General features: G+C 43.9%; 1 protein-coding gene across 9 annotated transcripts in view; it reads right to left on the bottom strand.

Moving 5' to 3' along the window:
• The window catches only part of setd5 (SET domain containing 5), a 134326-nt gene that overhangs the window by 57442 nt on the left and 58842 nt on the right, over positions 1-18042 (bottom strand). The window contains exon 2 of one of the 9 annotated variants that reach the window (XM_061833684.1): positions 5712-5809. The exons of the other annotated variants lie outside the window; for them this stretch is intronic. The gene's annotated coding sequence lies outside the window, so the exon portion shown is untranslated. The remainder of the gene's footprint in view (positions 1-5711; positions 5810-18042) is intronic. 9 annotated transcript variants of the gene reach the window in all.

Genomic DNA, 18042 nt, shown 5'->3' with positions numbered 1-18042 from the left:
TTTCACAGATGACATTGTGATCTGCAGTGATAATGGTGGCATGCACTAGAAAGGAGAGGAATGGATATTATCTTAAGTAAAATAGAATATATGTGCATGAATGAGAAGAGCAGAGGGGGAAGAGTGAGGCTACAGGGAGAAGAGATAGCGGGGGTGGACGACTTCAAATATTTAGGGTCAACAATCCAGAGCAATGGTGAGTGTGGTAAGGAAGTGAAGAAACAGGTCCAAGCAGATTGGAACAGCTGGCGGAAGGTGTCTGGTGTGTTATGTGACAGGGCAAAGTTTACAAAACAGTGGTGAGGCCGGCAATTATGTATGCATTAGGGACAGTGGCACTGAAGAGACAACAGGAAGCAGAACTGGAGGTGGCAGAAATTAAGATGTGAAGGTTCTCACTCGGAGTGAGCAGGTTGGCTAATATTAGAAATGAACTCATTCGAAGGACAGCAAAAGTTACATGTTTTGTAGACAAGGTTCGAGAAAGCAGATGGTTTGCTCATGTCCAGAGGCAAGATAGTGAGTATATTGGTAGAAGGGTGCACAGGATGGAGCTGCAAAAGAGCGAGAGGGAGACCAAAGAAAAGGTTGATGGATGTTGTGAGGGTAAACATGAGAACAGTTGGTGATTGAGAGGAAGGTCAAGGTTTACATCGAAAAAGATGACAGGCTGTGGCGACCCCTAACGCGACAAGCCGAAAGGAAAACAAGACAAAGACAAAAAATTAAAAATTAAGACATCGCATGTATGCAAGTATTCACAGCCATTGCTCAATTCTTTGTTGATACACCCTTGGCAGTAATTATAGCATCTTTCATATTACTCCACAAGCATGGCACACATATCTTTGGACAATATCAACCATTCATCTTTGGAGCACCTCTCCAGCTCCATCAGGTTGGATTGGGAATGTCAGTGCACAACCATTTGCACAGCTCTCCCATAGTGATGTCTGTCAAGTCTGGACTCTGGGTGGACCATTCAAAGATATTCAAAGAGTTGTCCTGAAGCCACTCCCTGGTTTTCTTGTGTGCTTAGGGTTATTTGTCCTGCTAGAAGGTAAACCTTTGGCCCCGTCTGGGGTCCTCAGCACTCTGGAGCAGGTTTTCTTCCAATTTGTTTCTGTACATTGTAGGATTCATGTTTTCCTTAAACAGTCTCCCAGTTCCTACCACTGCTAAAAACCTCTTGATAGCTGATAAGCAACTAAGTTCCACAGTAGGGATGGTATTGGTAAGGTGATGAAGGTGGCGGATTTCTTCCAAACATGACATTTGTCATTCACAGCAAGAATTCAATCTTTATTTCATTTGACAAGAGATCTTTTTTCTTCATGGTTTGAGAGTCCATCAGATGTCTTTTGGCAAAGTCCAGGCAGGCTGCCAAGTGCCTTTTTCTAAGGAGTGGCTTCCATCTGACCATTCTTACCATACAGACCTGATTGGTGGAGTTGTCATTGTGGAAAGTTATCCTCTCTCCACAGACGACCACTGGAGCTCATGACTGAGTAACCATTGTAATCTTGGTTACCTTTCTGACTGTGACCCTTCTAACCCAATTGCTCAGTTGAGATGGGCGGCCAGGTGGTGGTCCAAAACCTCTCGCATTTAGAGATGACGGAGATCACTGTGTTCCTTAGAAAGTCGTAGAAGACTTTCTGTATTCTTCCACAGATTTTTGCCTTAATACAATTCTGTCACTGAGGTCTACAGATAATTCCTTTGACGCCATGCTTGGTTGATGCTCCGACCTGCACAACACCTGTGGGACTTTATGCATACAGTGAAGAAAATGAGTATTTGAACACCCTGCTCTATTGCAAGTTCTCCCACTGAGAAATCATGGAGGGGTCTGAAATTTTCATCGTAGATGCATGTCCACTGTGAGAGAGAATCTAAAACGAAAAATCCAGAAATTACAATGTCTGATTTTTTTAATTTGTGTGATACAGCTACAAATAAGTATTTCAACACCTGTCCATCAGCTAGAATTCTGATCCTCAAAGTCCTGTTAGTCCGCCTTTAAAAGTCCACCTCCACTGCATGTATTATCCTGAATCAGATGCACCTGTGTGAGGTGGTTGGATACATAAATACAATCAGTAAAACTAACTTGTAACATGGCCAAGACCAAAGAGCTGTCCAAAGACACCAGAGACAAAATTGTACAACTTCACAAGGCTGGAAAGGGCTACGGAGAAATTGCCAAGCAGCTTGGTGAAAAAAGGTCTACTGTTGGACCAATCATTAGAAAATGGAAGAAGCTAAACATGACAGTCAATCTCAATCAGAGTGGAGCCCGTGCAAGATATTACCTTGTGGGGTCTCAATGATCCTTAGAAAGGAATCAGCCCAGAACTACACAACAGGACTTGGTAAATGACCTGACAAGAGCTGGGACCACCGTTTCCAAGGTGACTGTTGGTAATACACTAAGACGTCATGGTTTGAAATCATGCATGGCACGGAAGGTTCCCCTGCTTAAACCAGCACATGTCAAGGCCCGTCTTAAGTTTGCCAATGACCATTTGGATGACACAGACGAGTCATGGGAGAAAGTTTTGTGGTCAGATGGGACCAAAATTGAACCTTTTGGTCATAATTCCACAAAGCGCGTTTGGAGGAAGACGAATGATGAGTTCCATCCCAAGAAAATCATCCCTACTGGGACAGGACGACTGCACTGTGTTAAGGAGAGGATGACCACGGCCATGTATTGTGAGATTTTGGCGAAAAACCTCTTTCCCTCAGTCTGAGCATTAACGCTGGGTCGTGGCTGGGTCTTTTCAACATGACAATGACCCAAACCACACAGCCAGGAAAACCAAGGAGTGGCTCCGTAAGAAGCATATCAAAGTTCTGGTGTAGCCTTGCCAGTCTCCAGACCTAAACCCAATCGGAAATCTTTGGAGGGAGCTGAAACTCCGTGTTTCTCAGCGACAGCCCAGAAATCTGTCCGATCTAGAGAAGATCTGTGTGGAGGAGTGGGACAAAATCCCTCCTGCAGTGTGTGCAAACCTGGTGAACAACTACAGGAAACCTTTGACCTCTGTAATTGCAAAAAATGTCTACTGTACCAAATATTAACATCGTTTATCTCAGGTGTTCAAACACTTATTTACAGCTGTATCACACAATAAATCATTAAAAAATATCATACAATGTGAATTCTGGATTTTTCTTTTTAGATTATCTCTCTCACAGTGGACATGCACCTACGATGAAAATTTCTGATCTCTCCATGATTTCTAAGTGGGAGAACTTGCAATATAGCAGAGTGTTCAAAACTTATTTTCTTCACTGTATATCAAATTCAGGGAGGAAAATGAATTCAGCTCTTAAACTGCGTTTGGTGGAATCATCCATCTGACAGCATGCACTGCTCATGATATCGTGCAGCCAATAACTCAGTTTTACTACAAACATGCAGAGAATAGTAATGCTGACTTCTGATGGTGCCTCAGTAATGTTCGAAAAACACAGAGTTGCAGCTTTGTTGAAGCGCCAAATACCACACTTAATTGAACAACATTGTGTGGCTCATAGAGAAAACTTGGGGATTGATGATGCCTGGAAAATGTGCCTTTCATGAGAAATGTGGAAACTCTTTTTGGAACTGTATATTCCACTTTCTCTCGGTCCACTGTGAGGAAGGGCAAATTGGAGGCCTTAGCAAAGATTCTTAATGAAGATACACTGTCATTCAGGCCTCTGAATGAAGTGTGATGACTGTCGTGACACCACGCTGTGAATGCTGCTCTGTATAACTACACTGTGCTTGAATAATACTGCAATAGAGAATTCACTGGTAACAGAGATCCAATGGCAAAGTACTGCTACAAAAAGCTGAGCGATTCAAAGTTCATGGTTACTGTCACTGCTCTTGGAGATATATTAGGTGAGCTAGCACAACTCTGCCTCACTTTACAAAGACGCAACCTGAATGTGATGGAAGGACACTGCTTTGCTAGAGCAAAGATTGAGAAGTTACATTCCCAAATCCTTGAAGAAGGACGTTTAATGGAGTGACCGTGTCAAAGAGGCAATGGGGACCCCATCAGCTGATGACAGAAGTTCTGATGAGATTACTTTTCTTTTGTTAGTAAGCTCTGTGACCACATGGATGCTCGTTTTCCAGAGGATGAATTAAAGGAGTGGTCTGTAATTGACATTGAAGCATTGAGGTCAGACATTAGTTTTGACTATGGATCACCACAGATTGCGACACTGGCAAAGAGGTATGAGGCCATTCTCCACCCCCCACAGTCTATGGAGGCCATTAACAGTCAATATGCTGACTTCAAGTACATAATAAAGCAAAAACTTAAACAGCGAACAATCTGCACATTCTCAGATATGGTGGCTGCAGCACTTAAATGTGAGGAGCTAAAGGAGATCTCAGAGCTTGTGGATATCTGTTCAGTGCAGATTGTGAAAGAGGATTTAGTTTGATGAATATATCAAAAGAGCATCTAGAAATTGTCTTGAAGTGACACATTTGGACCAACTGATGTCCATAAAGTCAAAGCAAGAAGCAGACGGCGCCATCAACCTGGACAAAGAGTACAATTATTGGAAAAGAAGGACAGACGTGAAAAATAAGGTAGATTTCAGCATATTTGAGTGACATTTATTAAGATGTTTTATTTATGGATGTTTATCATTAAATTCTATTATGACGAGATAATTTATGGGTAGTAGAAAAAGAGGATAACTGCATCACTAACTATAGCAGACGTCATTGTGGAAAATGTGAATGTTTTAATGTGAACAAAATGTTATGCCTGGAAGGTTTGTATGTTTCATTTCTTCCAAGGCAAGACACTCACCCAGGCCAAAAATGGACCTTCCCAACCTAAGCCAAAGAAGGACTCTCACATATAACATACAAGTCTCACGAAGAATCTTCAATGTGTTTTGTTTTGTCTTTTTCATTTTAAGTTTCCCAAATTAGTTAAATAAAAAATAAACTAATGGAAATTGCTGTTGTAATTTGATTCTTTTAATAAGCCACAAAACTTTCTATGATCCCAGGTGTGATACGTGTGTGGGGCCACAGTGTGCATTTTTGATGTTGCTCACAAAGGTCCTCTGTGTGCTCAAGGAGGTTGTCTGTATGCTCAAACATGAAAAATTAGAGGGAACATTGGTTGTGTCCTCTCCCCTGTGCTCTTCTCGCTCTACACGAATGACTGCACCTCGTGGCATCCGACTGTCAAACTCCTGAAGTTCGCAGATGACGCCGCAGTCATCAGCCTCATCAAAGACGGCGACGAGTCTGCATATCGACAGGAAGTGGTGAGACTTGAGCTTTGGTGTGGTCAACACAACCTGCCGTTGAACACTCCAAAGACTGTTGAAATGATTGTGGACTTCAGGAGGCATCCTTCACCATAGCTGCCCCCAACACTGTCCAACCGTCTTGTGTCAACCGTCGAGACCTTCAAGTTCTTGGGAATTACAGTCTCTGAGGACCTGAAGTGGGGGACGAACATCAACTCCATCCTCAAAAAAGCCCAGTAAAAAGATGTACTTCTTGCGGCTTCTGAGGAAGCACGGCCTGTCTGAGACAGCTCTACACAGCGGTCATCCAATCACTACTCTGTACCTCCATCACAGTCTGGTTTGGGGCCGGCACAAAAAAGGACAAACTCAAGACTCCAACGGACAATCAAAACTGCGGAACAGATTGTCGGCACCACGCTACCCACTATTGAGGACTTGCACACAATGCGAACTAGGTCCAGAGGAGGCAGGATCCTTTCGGATCTTCCACATCCTGGCCAGCAGCTCTTCCAGCTCCATCCATCTGGAAAGCGCGACAGACCAATGAAAGTCAAAAGTAGCAGGCATTCAATCAGTTTTTTCCCTCTGTCAATTAAGTCATTATATTCTTGATCAGCGAACCTACTATTTTTCTGCTTTGTGCCATGTTAGGACACTCACTCACATCCTGTTGGTCCAATCAGTATTAGTATTAGCAATGTATTTATTTTTTTATATTGTGTAGCCCGCACGATTCGTCACTTTAAACTGCTCCCTTTGTACAAGTGATATTGCACTGGTCTATAATGAGAACCGCAAACGGGTAAAGGCACTCTGTGCAAGCCTAACACAATGTGGGACGTTAACACACTTATCTATATCGACTTTACATCTTGCACGTCTTATAAGGAATAGTTCCTATCAACAGAAATGTTCTTTGTTGTTGTTGCTATGTTGTTCCTTATTCTTTGTTCTGAATGTCGTACCAGGGCAGCACCAATTGCCGGAATAAAATTCCTTGTGTGGTTTACACACTTGGCCATTAAAGCTGATTCTGATGCATTTGTTTGATACAATACACAAAGTATAGCGTTACTGTTGTAATAGATGTAGTCAATGAACATGTTGACAAGGTGACAAAGCTGCAGACTTGAAAAGTAGGACAAATGTAGAATCAAAACAGATTGTTTTGATCTTCTTGTTGGAAGCCCCCACCACCACAAGTACCGCAGGCGGCCCCACGGCGTTTTGGCGCACCACACACAAAGCGTCGCAGCTTCAATTCTCAAACATAATCGAAGGTGGCATCGCTGTTTATAAGAATATTCTTGCCCAGAAGAAAAAAAAGAGGGCAAACAATGATCCATAGCTGTTTTTTCACTATAAAAAGACACCTGGACCAAGGATATCACAGCAGAGTCGCTATTAACAATTTCTTGTGTGTGTGCAACCTAATAGATTGAGCTTTAAAATTATTTTTTTAATTTCTAAAAACTTAAATTTTTCTTCAAAATGCTTATATCCGTGCTGGATAAGACGGAGAAAATGAATGGAAGGACGTTTATTTTCCCATATTTTCTTGACCAAAAGGTACATCATATTAAAAGGCGCAGTCTCAGTTATGGGTGCTATTTTTGTATTTAACGCATGGTGGCACTCACAAGGAAATGAGGAACAAATGCACCTTTGTTTTTGAACAAAAAACAAACACACCATCCTCACTGATGGTTTCACACCAAACCAAATTATTATCATTAAGCCACAGCTAACATAACAACATAACCATAACCAGACAGCAAAATAACCAGAACGATGGACGGAGAAATAGTTGACAATCACAAAACATTCACTTCAAATGCTATTTACAGACATGTTTAGCACCGCAAAGCATTCTAGGAGCGCCTCCAGCCTCTCAGTAAGGCGACAATATGCTATCTTAAAACATACAGTAGCATGCATGCACGCTATTTAAAGCTCAACTGTCATGCCCATAAGCATTCTAAAATAGATATTGTAATGAAAAATATATAGAACATTATTAACTTCAACGTCTCTACGAAAAAATAAATATAAGCAGAGAGCGTGTCATCCATGCGCAAAGTTGAGGAAGTCTCATTCGACATCCAAGTGGTCACCATCTTGCCTGCAACATCATCAGCAGATGTTACACCGGGACATTCGCCATTGAAGACACATAGTGGCAACTTGCTTTGGAACACGGAAGCTCTTTTCAAAGAATACATCTCACAATCGTGTGAAATGACCTGGCCAATAGAGCTTGTGCATGTGATGTCACGATTTTCACGGCGCCATATTGTCGGTCAAACAGAGCTGCTCAACATTGTGGGAGACATTGAACCAAAGGGGTATAGTTACGATACCCAAAACCTGTTGTGCCATTGGTTGTCACAACAGACGAGACAGAGATTCAAAGAGATCATTCTATGGAATACCAGCTGAAAAGACCCGAAAATATCGATGATTTCGGCAATTAAACATGGTGGCTGATGCCCAACCAAAATACACACACGCCTGTGTAGCAATCGCTTCATTTCAGGTAGGAATTTTTCTTCTCAATCTCAAATGACCAAAAAGTATTTATAATGCCAAGTTGGTTCATTTGAGAAAAATGTGTTAAAAAAAAAGCTGTCCGTCGCAGAGAATTACAGAGGTTAAGTGTGACCACAATCGCTTCCATGTACATTCCTTTTTTTTTTTCAATCATAGTTAATGAATGCGAGTTTGTGTGTAACCAGGGGTCATTTATTTAAATATTGGAATTTGTATTGAATACTAGCTAAAATGACCGATGGCTTCCAGAAAAAATTAACGTGTCGCTGAACACTTCCGCGTTCACGACCTGTCAACCGTCGTCTGTTTTTCAATTATAGAGTTTGTGTAAAACCAGGGGTCATTTTTTTCAATATGGGTATTTGAATTGAATACTACCTGAAAAGACCGATGGAATCCTGCAAAGGTTAATGTGTCGCTGAACACACTTCCGCATTCACAAGCCATCAAAACCGTCACTGTGCGGGATTTATTCCTGATGAGAACGGATCCAGCAACAAAGTATTCGTATGCGTCCAGACTTTTATACGCTTTCAAACTTTTCCGTGTAGATCTTGGCTGCTTACTCACCAGATCCAAGTGTATATCCAGTTGTCCAAGACAAGCGGAAGCGAATTAACAGTCCAATTTCTTATTGGCGAAAACATCGATTTCGGCATTAAATACGGGTCCTCTATGCCAAGTTTATCTATTTTTTCCACGTACCGTCATTTATTATCACCTTGTAAATGTCTGACGGTATCGGACAAGACTCTGGGCGTCATGCTACAAGACATATTTCCGTGTCGTCTCCAAATGACTTAGCATTTAGCAATGCTGATCTTGACCGGCAATAAGGCGAAGGTAAACAAAAGTCATGGGATTTTATGATGTAAGTGCATGAGCTCTATATTACCCTAACTTTTCAAGCCATATTTCCATGATACGCGGATCACTTCTAACTAACAACAGACTCCCCGACAGTATGTAGCATTACACAGGAGGACCCATGCCGAGCAGAAGGAGAGGTCCTTTCTCCTCCCGCACGCAGCAAAACCACCTCCGCGTTGGGGCCAACACGGAAGCCGTTGCCGGCGAGCCAACGCGCAAAGTGGGGTGCCCAGACAACGGTGTCCGGTGGGGGGAGAGCCCAGCCAAACCACCTCCCCAACCAAATCACCTCTACGTCGGGGCTAACGGCGGGCCTGGCCTTGGAGACAGGGCCGGCAGCGATCGACACGGCCGTACGGTGGCCGTGCTTCGGTGGCTGCTAAGGAGAAGCCTTCCGACACGCACATCGACACATTTAGCACCCCTGACGAAAGTGGATCGTATGTTACGTTATGAGAGGATTACGTCGACCACCAACTATTGTTTTTTTAGCAGCTCTACACACCCCTACCTGTCATTTGGAACCCATGAAGCTCTCATCCTTTGCACCTGTGCAATCCATTTTTCAAAATGAACCTTGTTTAAAAGGTATGAAGAGTGGCAGCTCCATCCTCAGCACCCTTCCACCAAAAAACTCACTCTCTCGCCTATGAACATGTCCAAACCATCTAAAGGTGCATGTCCATGTGAGAGGGATAATCTAAAAAGAAAAATCCAGAAATCACAATGCATGATTTTGTAACTATTAATTTGTGTGATACGGCGACAAACACGTCTTTGAACACCTGAGAAAACCAATGTTAATATTTTGAACCGTAGCCTTTGTTTACAATTACAGAGGTCAAACATTTCCTGTAAGTTTGCACACACTGGAGGACGATTTTGGCCGACTCCTCCATGCAGTTCTTCTCTAGATCAGACAGGTTTCTGGGCTGACACTGAAAAACACAGAGCTTCAGCTCCCTCCAAAGATTTTCTATGGGGTTTATGTCTGAAGCCTTGATATGCTTCTTACAGAGCCACTCCTTGGTTTTCCTGGCCATGTGCATTGGTCATTGTCATGTTTAAAGACCCAGCCACGACCCATCTTCAATGCTCTGACAGGGAAAGAGGTTGTTTCCCAAAATCTCACAATACATGGCCGCAGTCATCCTCTCCTGCATACACTGCAGTCGTCCTGTCCCATGTGCTGAAAAAAAAAAAAAAAAACCCAATGCATGATGCTACCACCCCATGCTTCACAGTAGGGATGGTGTTCTTGGGATGGAACTCATTCGTCTTCCTCCAAACACGGTTAGTGGAATTAAGACCAAAAAGTTCCATTGTGTTCTCATCTGACCACAAAACATTCTCCCATGACTCATCTGTATCATCCAAATGGTCATTGCCAACTTAAGGCAGGCCTTGACATGTGCTGGTTTAAGCAAGGGAACCTTCCATGTCATGCATGATTTCAAACCATGAAGTCTTAGAGTATTATCAATAGTCACCCTGGAAACGGTGGTCCCAGCTATTTTTTTTCGGTCATTGACCAAGTCCTGTTGTGTAGTCCTGGGCAAATTCCTCACCTTTCTAAGGATCACTGAGATCACAGGAGGTGAAATCTTGCATAAGGCTCCACTCCAATTGAGCTTGACCGTCATGTTCAGCTTATTCCATTTACTAATGATTGCTACAACAGTGGACCTTTTTTCACCAAACTGCTTGGCAATTTTTCCGTAGCCCTTTAAAGCCATTTGGAGTTGTACAATTTCGTCTCTAGTGTCTTTGGACAGCTCTTTGGTCTTGGCCATGTTACAAGTTTGAGTCTTTATGATTGTATGGGGTGGACAGATGTCTGTATGCAGCTAACGACCTCACACAGGTGCATCTGACTCAGGATAATACATGGAGTGGAGGTGGACTTTTAAAGGCAACTAAGAGGTTTTTCCTCTTCTTTTCATCTTTTGCCATCTTAGCCTAAATCCTGCATCTTCCTCCCTAACCCCAACTGCTCTCATGTCTTCCCTCACCACATCCATATACCTTCTCTTTGGTCTTCCTCTCGCTCTTTTGCCTGGGAGCTCCATCCTCAGCATCCTTCTACCAATATACTCACTCTCTCGCTTCTGAACATGTCCAAACCATCGAAGTCTGCTCTCTCGAATCTTGTCTCCAAAACATACAACTTTGGCTGTCCCTCTAATGAGCTCATTTCTAATCCTATCCAACCTGCTCACTCCGAGCGAGAACCTCAACATCTTCATTTCTGCCACCTCCAGTTCTGCTTCCTATTGTTTCTTCAGTGCCACCGTCTCTAATCCGTACATCATGGCCGGCCTCACCACTGTTTTGTAAACTTACTCACGCACATATATTCTGTTTTACTTCAGCTAATCTTCATTCCTCTCCTTTCCAGTGCATGTCTCTCATCTTTCTAATTGTTCCTCTGCATGCTCCCTGCTTTCACTGCATATCACAATATCATCTCCGAACATCATGGTCCAAGGGGATTCCAGTCGAACCTCATCTGTCAGCCTATCCATTACCACTGCAAACAGGAAGGGGCTCAGAGCTGATCCCTGATGCAGTCCCACCTCCACCTTAAATTCCTCTGTCACACCAAAGCCACACCTCACCATGTCCTGTACTATTTTAACATACTTCTCTGCCACACCAGACTTAGGCATGCACTACCACAGTTCCTCTCTTGGTAATCTGTCATAGGCCTTCTCTAGAGCCACAAAGACAAAATGTAGCTCCTTCTGACCTTCTCTGTACTTTTCCACTAGCATCCTCAAGGCAAATAATGCATCTGTGGTACTCTTTCTAGGCATGAAACCATACTGTTGCTCGCAGATACTTACTCTGTCCTGAGTCTCGCCTTCACTAATCTTTCCCATAACTTCATTGTGTGGCTCATCAACTTTATTCCTCTATAGTTCCCACAGCTCTGAACATCCCCTTTGTTCTTAAAAATGGGAACTAGAACACTTTTCCTCCATTCTCTTCAGGCATCTTTTCGCATGCTAGTCTTTTTCTTTTCCTTTCGGCTTGTCCCGTTAGGGGTCGCTACAGCTTATCTTTTGCCATCTTAGCCTATCTCCTGCATCTTCCCCTCTAACCCCAATTGCCCTCGTGTCTTCCCTCACCACATCCATAAACCTTCTCTTTGGTCTTCCTCTCGCCCTTTTGCATGGCAGCTCCATCCTCAGCACCCTACCACCAATATACTCACTCTCTCGCCTCTGAACATGTCCAAACCATTGAAGTCTGCTCTCTTGAACCTTGTCAGCAAAACATCCAACTTTGGCTGTCCCTCTAATGAGCTCATTTCTAATCCTATCCAACCTGCTCACTCTGAGCGAGAACCTCAACATCTTCATTTCTGTCACCTCCAGTTCTGCTTCCTGTTGTTTCTTCAGTGCCACCGTCTCTCATCCGTACATCATGGCCGGCCTCACCACTGTTTTGTAAACTTTGCCCTTCATCCTTGCAGAGAATCTTCTGTCACATAACACAACAGACACCTTTCGCCAGCTGTTACAACCTGCTTGGACCCGTTTCACCCGCTAGTATTCTGTTGAATAAGTTGGTCAAAAACTCCACAGCCATCTCTCCAAATTGCTTCCATACCTCTATGTCATCAGGACCAACTGCCTTTTCATTTTTCATCCTTTGTAGTGCCTTTCTGACTTCCCCCTGCATAATCTTTGCCACTTGCTGGTCCTTCACACTTGCCTCTTCAACTCTCCCTTCTCTCTCATTTCCTTCATTCATCAACATCTCAAAGTATTCGTTCCATCTATTTAGCACACTACTGGCACCAGTCAACACATTTCCATCTCTATCGTTAATCACCCTTACCTGCTGCACATCCTTCCCATCTCTATCCCTCTGTCTGGCCAACCTGTAGAGATCCTTTTCTCCTTTCGTGTCCAACTTGGCGTACATGTCTTCATATGCCTCTTGTTAAGCCTTTGCCACCTCTACCTTTGCCCTACGTCGCATCTCGATGTACTCCTTTCACCTCTCCTCAGTCCTCTCAGTGTCCCACTTCTTCTTCTTCGCTAATCTCTTTCCTTGTATGACTCCCTAAATTTTGGGGTTCCACCACCAAGTCTCCTTCTCCCCTTTCCTCCCAAAAGACACACCAAGTACTCTCCTGCCTGTCTCTCTGATTACCTTGGCTGTCGTAGTCCAGTCTTCCGGGAGCTTCGCTGTCCATCGAGAGCCTGTCTCACCTCTTTCCGAAAGGCCGCACAACAGTCTTCCTTTCTCAGCTTCCACCACATGGTTCTCTGCTCTACCTTTGTCTTCTTAATCTTCCTACCTACCACCAGAGTCATCCTACACACTACCATCCTATGCTGTTGAGCTACACTCTCCCCGACCACTACTTTACAGTCAGTAACCTCCTTCAGATTACATCGTCTGCACAAAATATAATCCACCTGCGTGGTTCTACCTCCGCGCTTGTGGGTCACTATATGTTCCTCCCTCTTCTGGAAATAACTGTTCACTACAGCCATATCCACCCTTTTTGCAAAGTCCACCACCATCTGTCCCTCAAAGTTCCTTTCCTGGATGCCGTACTTACCCATCACTTCTTCATCGCCCCTGTTTCCTTTACCAATATGTCCATTACAATCTGCATCAATCACAACTCTCTCGCTGTCTGAGATGGTCAGAACTACTTCATCGAGTTCCTTCCAGAATTTCTCTTTCAGTTCTAGGTCACATCCTACCTGTGGGGCATAGCCGCGAACCACATTATCCATCACACCCTCAATTTCAAATTTTCGTCTCATCACTTGATCTGATACTCTTTTCACCTCCAAGACATTCTTAGCCAGCTCTTCCTTTAAAATAACCCTCCTCAATTTTTCTTCCCATCTACTCCGTGGTAGAATAATTTAAACCCTGCTCCTAAACTTCTAGCCTTTCCACCTGCTCTCTTGGATGCACAGAATATCAACCTTTCTCCTAATCATCATGTCAACTAACAGGTCTTTGAGGCTCAGAATTCTTGCTGATAGACAGGTGTTCAAATACTTGTTTGCAGCTGTATCACACAAATCATTAAAAAAAATAATGCATTGTGATTTCTGGATTTCTCTTTTTAAATTCTCTCTCTCACAGTGAACATGCATCTATGATGAAAATTTCAGACCTTTCCATGATTTCTAAGTGGGAGAACCTGCAATATAGCAGGGTGTTCAAAGACTTATTTTCCTCACTGGAAGTTTGCTCTCTAACCTTGTCTCCAAAACATCCAACTTTGGCTGTCCCTCTAATGAGCTCATTTTTAATCCCATCATACCTGTTCACTCCAAGCGAGAACCTCATCATCTTCATTTCTGCGACCTCTAGCTCTGCTTCCTGTTGTTTCTTCAGTGCCACCATCTCTAATCTGTACATCATGGCAGGCCACACCACTGTTTTATAAACTTTGCCCTTCACCCTAGCGGAGACTCTTCTGTTACATAGAACAGCAGACACCTTCCGCAAACTGTTCCACCCCGCTTGGACCCGTTTCTTCACTTCCTTTCCACACTCTCCATTGCTCTGTATTGTTGACCCCAAATATTTTAAGTCATCCACCCTTGCTATCTCTTCTCCCTGAAGCTTCACCCTTTCTCCTCTGCCACCTCTCCAAATTGCTTCCCTACCTTCACTTGTACGTCATCAGGACCAACTGTCTTTCCATTTTTCATTCTGTTCAGTGCCTTTCTGACTTGCCCCTTACAAATCATTGCCACTTTCTGGTCATTCACACTTGCATCTTCTACTCTACCGTCTCTCCCATTTTCTTCATTAACTTCTCAAAGTACTCTTTTGATCTACTTAGCACACTACTGGCATCAGTCAACATATTTCCATCACTATCCTTAATCACCTTTACTTGCTGCACATTCTTCCCATCTCGATCACTCTGTCTGACCAATCTGTTGAGATCCTTTTGTCCTTCTTTCGTATACAACCTGGTGTACATTTCATATGCCTCTTGTTTAACCACCACAATCTTTGTCCTACATTGCATCTCAATGTATTCCTTCCGCCTGTCCTCAGTCTTCTCCGTGTCCCACTTCTTCGTTAATCTCTTTCCTGGGATGACTTCCTGTATTTTGGGGTTCCATTACCAAGTCTCCTTCTCCCCTTTCCTACCAAAAGGAACCCCAAGTACTCTGCTGCCTGCCTCTCTGAGTACCTTGGCAGTAGTATTCCAGTCTTCCGGGAGCTCTTCCTGTCCATCGAGAGCCTGTCTCACCTCTTTCCAAAAGGCCACACAAGATTCTTCCTTTCTCAAATTACACCACCTGATTCTCTGCTCTACCTTTGTCTTCTTCAACTTCCTACCCGTCACCAGAGTCGTCCTACACACCACCATCCAGGTAGTATGACGTTTTACTAAGTACTCACGGTCCTTGTTGTATACGAAACGTAGGTTTTGCAGATTGTGACAGTACTCACGTCTGTTTACCTCCTCAGCAAATATTTGATTACACACATACATACGCACACACGCACATACAACTTAATTCCACAAACGTTGAGATGTATAAACGTCCAATAAACAAATGAAAAATTTGTGAAAAAGTTGTATTTTACTGATGTGCGCGAGTGAGTAACAAAGTATGTGAATGAGCTTGCGCAGTGATTTCCAATGTTTATAGAGACAAGGCACATATTTTATTATTGAAAAATCCCACAGCACACTAACAAAAGTAAATGTCACCAAAAATGGATAATTAATTACTGTATGTACTTCCTGCCATCTCATAGAAGAGGATTTTTTTGTTGTCTGTCATTGTGCCTCACTGGCATAAATAAATGAATAAAGATATATTATTTCTTGGAAATAAATGTTTTTTCAGCAATTACATGAAGTTGAATAACTTCCCACGGCACACTTGAAGAGCCTCACGGCACACTAATGTACCCCGGCACACTGGATATCACTGAGCTCGCGTGTGATTCAGTGACGCTTGAGTGTCCAAGGGAAACGAAGAACATCACAGGTAAAGATTGACGTACCTCCAAGTCAATGGGATCCCAAAAAGATGCTGAGCGATAACCAATGGAAGAGCAGCTCTATTATGTCACTATAAAACCAAGATACAGCATGTTTATGTTCAGTGGAATTTGGGGGCTGCGAATAGGAACGCTTATTTTTGCCTTTCGTATTGCCTGAATTGTCCTGTGTAACTAGAAACCATAGTTTTCCAAAAAGGAGTTTCGTAACCTGATTTTATCATTACTAGAGATGTTGGTAAGTAGAGGTACCAATGTACTTTAACAAAGTATTTAATTTGTTAAACACTTCAATTACGTACAACCAAGGTATGTGCGTTTTTTGATTAATGCTCAACCACAAATTCTTCTGTATCTGAAATAAACAGCTGGGCCATCAAACGCACAAGGTTCCCTCATGTCATTGTCCGAGTCAGTCTTGTTGCTGCTCGGCTCCTCAGAAATGATATAGTCGGACTCGCCTATACGCACTACCTGGGCTCCGGCACCACTCCTCTTAAAAGGGATTGGACTCTGTTCCACTCTGGAGTTGCCCATGGGGAGAGTTATACTTGTACTTGGTATACTTATTGCACCCCAGCTTGGGGCCTGTATGTTGCAGTTTATCCCAGTGGATGAGAAGGTAGCCTCCCTCCCACCTGCAGGTAGGGGGACAGGTCCTGACTGTTCGTACTGATGCACCAAACGGCAGTGGAGAGTACCCACCCTTTGTGGAGTCCTTAGAGGGAGTACTGGAGAGCGCCCCCTCTGGCGACACTATCATTCTGCTGGGGGACTTCAATGCTCACGTGGGTAATAACAGCGAGACCTGGAAGGGCGTGATTGGAAAGAAGCCCCCCCCATCAGAACTCGGGTGGTGTTCTGTTACTGGACCGCTGTCAGAGTTTGGACCGCATTGTCGGCAATAAGTTGGACTCGTTTCCGGTGAGAGGTGAACTCCGCCAAGGCTGCCCTTTGTCACCGATTTTGTTCATAACTTTGATGGACAGAATTTCTAGGCGCAGCCGAGGCGTAGAGGGCATCCGTTTTGGTGGCCTCAGCATCACATCTCTGCTCTCTGAAGATGATGTGGTTCTGTTGGCTTCATCAAGCCGTGATCTCCAGCTCTCACTGGAGCGATTCGCAGCTGAGTGTGAAGCAGCTGGGATGAGAATCAGCACCTACAAATCCGAGACTATGGTCCTCAGTCGGAAAAGGATGGCGTGCCCTCTCCAGGTCGGGATTGAGATCCTTCCCCAAGTGGAGGAGTTCAAGTATCTTGGGGTCTTGTCCACGAGTGAGGGAAGAATGGAGCGGCAGACGGATCAGTGCAGCGTCTGCAGTGATACGGACTTTGTATTGGGGAGCGAAGTTGAAAGGCGAAGCTCTCAATTTACCAGTCAATCTGCGTTCCTACCCTCACCTATGGGCATGAGCTGTGGGTTGTGACCGAAAGAACAAGATCCCGGATAGAAGCGGACGAGATGAGTTTCCTCCGCAGAGTGTCCGGGCTCTCCCTTAGAGATAGGATGAGAAGCTTGGTCATCTGGGAGGGGCTCATCCGGGAGGGGCTCAGTGTCGAGCCGCTACTCCTCCGCATTGAGAGGAGCCGGATGAGGTGGCTGGGGCATCTGATTCGGATGCCTCCCTGACGCCTCCCTGGTGAGGTGTTACGGGCATGTCCCACCGGAAAGAGAACCCAAGGACAACCCAGGACACGCTAGAGAGACTATGTCTCTCGGCTGGCTTGGGAACACCTCGGGATCCCTCCGGAAGAGCTGGAAAAAGTGGCTGGGGAAAGGGAAGTCTGGGTATCCCCGCTGAAGCTACTTCACCCGCGACCTGACCTGGAAAAGCGGTAGATGATGGATGCATGGATTTTAAACTTTTTTAATAAATAAAAACCTGAAAAGTGGGGCGTGTATTATTATTTGGCCCCCTTGCATTAATACTTTATAGTGCCACCTTTTGCTGCAATTACAGCTGGAAGTAGCTTGGGATATTTCTCTATCAGTTTTACACATCGAGAGATTGAAATTCTTGTCCATTCTTCCTTGCACAGCAGCTCAAGCTCAATGAGGTTGGATGGAGAGCGTTTTTGAACAGCAGTCTTCAGCTCTGCCCATAGATTCTTGATTGGATTCAGTTCTGGACTTTGACTTGCCATTCTAACACCTGGATACATTTATTTGTAAACATTGTAGATTGGGCTTTATTATTTGATCATTGTCCTGTTGGAAGATAAATCTCAGGTTTTTTGATGACTCCAACAGGTTTTCTTCCAAAATGGTCCTGTCTTTGGCTCCATTCATCTTCCCATCAATTTTAACCATCTTCCCTGTC

The sequence above is a fragment of the Syngnathoides biaculeatus genome, chromosome 10 (genome assembly GCF_019802595.1).
Source record: "Syngnathoides biaculeatus isolate LvHL_M chromosome 10, ASM1980259v1, whole genome shotgun sequence".
Classification (NCBI taxonomy): Eukaryota; Metazoa; Chordata; class Actinopteri; order Syngnathiformes; family Syngnathidae; genus Syngnathoides; species Syngnathoides biaculeatus.
Note: the sequence above shows the minus strand (reverse complement) of the source record. Positions and strands in the feature narration are given on the sequence as shown.